The following is a 5,000-nucleotide window of genomic DNA, read 5'->3' on the forward strand; positions in this document are numbered from 1 at the left end:
GCGCAGCGTCCCCCACCCCAGACATGTGACGTCACACTATCGGTATTGACGACTCGACTCATTGCTTATAATCATTTGCCATACACCGGTGGAAGCTGCCGAGACGAGTAGCTACATAGCGCGCTCGCCGTGTCACTAATGTACAGAGATACAACAGTTTCGACTGGAACCGGATTAAACGTATACACGGCGCTGATTAGTAATACATAGACCCATCAGAATACAGATAATATATACAACTGTCCGTATACATGCTGAAAGACTCTGCTCACAATCACAACCACACGGCAGCCACACACTCTTATCACGCACTACTCTCCGCCTGTAACACGCACACAGACAATATGTAAGCACCAGCATGGAACAACACCCAGTGCATCCTCTCCGCCACATGAGACAATCCACACTGTCATAACCAGACTGGGAGGTCCACTCAGAAAACGGAATATCCCACCCCCCCGACAACCACCATTGCTCAGCTAAGCCACCAACACCCACACATGTCCTACACAGGGGTGCACCCAACATCACAATACTGCCTCCTCTCACAGCACACAAACAATGGCAGGAATGAAAGACACAGGTCTGCCACAAGCATGGAATCGGAGCGCCGCCTGTCATGAGCCAAAGGTGCATCCTGACGTGGCAAATCAGATGATGCCGCAGGCATCCACTTACTATAATCACAATCAACAAACCGACCGGCCGCCCCCCCCCCCCCCCCCATTACACCTTTCCATACAACAATGTGTACCTTAACCTAAACTATACTGTACCTTAACCTAAACTATACTGTACCTTAACCTAAACTATACTGTACCTTAACCTAAACTATACTGTACCTTAACCTAAACTATACTGTACCTTAACCTAAACTATACTGTACCTTAACCTAAACTATACTGTACCTTAACCTAACCTATACGGTACCTCAACCTAACCTATATTGTGCCTCAACCTAACCTATGTTGCGCCTTAACCTAACCTATGTTGCGCCTTAACCTAACCTATGTTGCGCCTTAACCTAACCTATGTTGCGCCTTAACCTAACCTATGTTGCGCCTTAACCTAACCTATGTTGCGCCTTAACCTAACCTATGTTGCGCCTTAACCTAACCTATGTTGCGCCTTAACCTAACCTATGTTGCGCCTTAACCTAACCTATGTTGCGCCTTAACCTAACCTATGTTGCGCCTTAACCTAACCTATGTTGCGCCTTAACCTAACCTATGTTGCGCCTTAACCTAACCTATGTTGCGCCTTAACCTAACCTATGTTGCGCCTTAACCTAACCTATGTTGCGCCTTAACCTAACCTATGTTGCGCCTTAACCTAACCTATGTTGCGCCTTAACCTAACCTATGTTGCGCCTTAACCTAACCTATGTTGCGCCTTAACCTAACCTATGTTGCGCCTTAACCTAACCTATGTTGCGCCTTAACCTAACCTATGTTGCGCCTTAACCTAACCTATGTTGCGCCTTAACCTAACCTATGTTGCGCCTTAACCTAACCTATGTTGCGCCTTAACCTAACCTATGTTGCGCCTTAACCCAACCTATGTTGCGCCTTAACCCAACCTATGTTGCGCCTTAACCCAACCTATGTTGCGCCTTAACCCAACCTATGTTGCGCCTTAACCCAACCTATGTTGCGCCTTAACCCAACCTATGTTGCGCCTTAACCCAACCTATGTTGCGCCTTAACCCAACCTATGTTGGGCCTTAACCCAACCTATGTTGGGCCTTAACCCAACACACGTTGGGCCTTAACCCAACACACGTTGGGCCTTAACCCAACACACGTTGGGCCTTAACCCAACACACGTTGGGCCTTAACCCAACACACGTTGGGCCTTAACCCAACACACGTTGGGCCTTAACCCAACACACGTTGGGCCTTAACCCAACACACGTTGGGCCTTAACCCAACACACGTTGGGCCTTAACCCAACACACGTTGGGCCTTAACCCAACACACGTTGGGCCTTAACCCAACACACGTTGGGCCTTAACCCAACACACGTTGGGCCTTAACCCAACACACGTTGGGCCTTAACCCAACACACGTTGGGCCTTAACCCAACACACGTTGGGCCTTAACCCAACACACGTTGGGCCTTAACCCAACACACGTTGGGCCTTAACCCAACACACGTTGGGCCTTAACCTGCTCTGTAATTGTCATACGACGCGTTAAATTAGTGTAGTGTTGCCTAACTGCAACCCCCGCAATATAGTTTGCTACTCGCACTGCCCGGTCCCCAGTGTATCGCTTCATGTTAAACACCTTGCAGCTATACACTGTAATGTGGATGGCAGCAGGACGTACATGCTCAATGCCCTTTGCAGTTGTTCATTGGCATTTGCAGTTGTTCATTGGCATTCGCATGGCGAAGCACTTAGCCTACGCTGTGGTACGGCCTGTGTCAACTGTCCGCTGATGTTGTACGTCCAAATCACACACTGTACTGCACATTGGTCCTCATGTACTGAATGATACATCGTGGTACATGTGACCGTACAACGACTGCGCCAACAACGGCGAACCATGCGGTCCAAATGTTGTGCACTCAGCTACGTGTCGTCTCCCTATAAGAGCTGGATTGCAGTGTGGTATGCCCTGGATGGCGATCAGCATGAGCCGTCTGTTGATGTAGTGGCGCGTGTTGTCAGACGTAGTCGTCTCTTCTCACACACCGTGATAGCATGGTGCACTGCGTTCCACATCTGCGACATGCGACAGAGGCCGGTTGACAGTCGTTCGCGCAATGGACATCGCATACGTACGGGGGCCACCTTCCACGTGTTCGCGAAGCGTGCACATGTTGTTGCGTGTATGTGGGCAGACATAGTGTGTCGTGACACCTGACACAGGCATGCAACAATCGTTGAATTTGCAAATGGCGATGGACGCCTACGTTTGCTGGTGACGTTACGCAAATGAACAACTGGTAAACCGTTGTGGTGCGGTTGTTCTCGCTAGAGGTGAATCAGTGATGGCGACGATCGGTTGAGCTACCAACCGGTTGTTCCAGCGATACCCACCATGCCCACGAACGTGAATGGCATCTGGGTGTGAAGCGATACGCGGCGGTGGCTGGGTGGGACCGTCCCCGGCCGGTGAGGGGGGGCCTCCCGGCGTGCTGGCCGCGCGGTGCGTGGGCGCACGCGCTACAGCCGGCTGGTGGGGGCGGCCAGTGGCAGGCGCGCCGGCCGACGGAGGCGGCAGGCGGCGCAGCTGCGCGCCGGCGCACCCTGCACGCGGCGCCGTGCGGCCAAAGTAGGTCCTCGCGGGCCCGGTGCGAAGCGCGGTGGACATCTGCAGTGTGCTGGTCCGATTGAGGACTGTGTGCGCTGAGGATGCGCCGCCGCCCGGCGCTCGGCGCCGCGACGCCGTCTGCTGCTCGGTCGCCTCTGCGGTTCTCGCAGGTGGTTTGTATCGCAGCTGTGCGGACGTGTTGGCGCGTGCGCTGTGCTGGGAGAGTTCGCTTCGGCACCCAAGTGGGGCTTTTGTCCTTCTGTGGCGCTGGCGTTGGAGCTGCCGGTCACCGTAGGTGGCGCGTGTTGTCTCCCGCCGGCAATGCCACGACAGCACGCTCCCGGGCCTCTGTCGGCAGCGGCAAGCTCAGTTGGGAGCACGGGTGGTCGCACCTAAAGCGTCTACTCGCCAAACCCCGGGCGATTGCGCCTCTCTCGAACCCGACCAAGTACTTAGGACGGCGCTGCGCGCCGCCGGGACCTGAGAGGGTTTCGAGGTGTATGGTGCAGGGGAGCTCAGCCTCCTCCTGTTTGCAGAATAATTGAGCGGACGCTTGCGTGTTCGCGCGGGCCCCCGGGACACACTCCCGGGCGGCCGGCTGCTCAGCTCTAGTTGACGCAGCTCCCTGGTTGATCCTGCCAGTAGTCATATGCTTGTCTCAAAGATTAAGCCATGCATGTCTCAGTACAAGCCGCATTAAGGTGAAACCGCGAATGGCTCATTAAATCAGTTATGGTTCCTTAGATCGTACCCACGTTACTTGGATAACTGTGGTAATTCTAGAGCTAATACATGCAAACAGAGTCCCGACCAGAGATGGAAGGGACGCTTTTATTAGATCAAAACCAATCGGTCGGCTCGTCCGGTCCGTTTGCCTTGGTGACTCTGAATAACTTTGGGCTGATCGCACGGTCCTCGTACCGGCGACGCATCTTTCAAATGTCTGCCTTATCAACTGTCGATGGTAGGTTCTGCGCCTACCATGGTTGTAACGGGTAACGGGGAATCAGGGTTCGATTCCGGAGAGGGAGCCTGAGAAACGGCTACCACATCCAAGGAAGGCAGCAGGCGCGCAAATTACCCACTCCCGGCACGGGGAGGTAGTGACGAAAAATAACGATACGGGACTCATCCGAGGCCCCGTAATCGGAATGAGTACACTTTAAATCCTTTAACGAGTATCTATTGGAGGGCAAGTCTGGTGCCAGCAGCCGCGGTAATTCCAGCTCCAATAGCGTATATTAAAGTTGTTGCGGTTAAAAAGCTCGTAGTTGGATTTGTGTCCCACGCTGTTGGTTCACCGCCCGTCGGTGTTTAACTGGCATGTATCGTGGGACGTCCTGCCGGTGGGGCGAGCTGAAGGCGTGCGACGCGCCTCGTGCGTGCTCGTGCGTCCCGAGGCGGACCCCGTTGCAATCCTACCAGGGTGCTCTTGAGTGAGTGTCTCGGTGGGCCGGCACGTTTACTTTGAACAAATTAGAGTGCTTAAAGCAGGCAAGCCCGCCTGAATACTGTGTGCATGGAATAATGGAATAGGACCTCGGTTCTATTTTGTTGGTTTTCGGAACCCGAGGTAATGATTAATAGGGACAGGCGGGGGCATTCGTATTGCGACGTTAGAGGTGAAATTCTTGGATCGTCGCAAGACGAACAGAAGCGAAAGCATTTGCCAAGTATGTTTTCATTAATCAAGAACGAAAGTTAGAGGTTCGAAGGCGATCAGATACCGCCCTAGTTCTA

General features: G+C 53.2%; 1 non-coding gene across 1 annotated transcript in view; it reads left to right on the forward strand.

Annotated features, from left to right (window-relative positions):
• Positions 1-3,882: 3,882 nt before the first annotated feature.
• LOC126454617 (small subunit ribosomal RNA) overlaps positions 3,883-5,000 on the forward strand; it is a 1,910-nt gene continuing 792 nt past the window's right edge. The window contains exon 1 of the ribosomal RNA XR_007585268.1: positions 3,883-5,000. This exon is cut by the window's right edge and continues 792 nt beyond it. This is a non-coding gene — a ribosomal RNA (small subunit ribosomal RNA).

This window comes from Schistocerca serialis, unplaced genomic scaffold (assembly GCF_023864345.2).
Source record: "Schistocerca serialis cubense isolate TAMUIC-IGC-003099 unplaced genomic scaffold, iqSchSeri2.2 HiC_scaffold_992, whole genome shotgun sequence".
NCBI lineage: Eukaryota > Metazoa > Arthropoda > Insecta > Orthoptera > Acrididae > Schistocerca > Schistocerca serialis.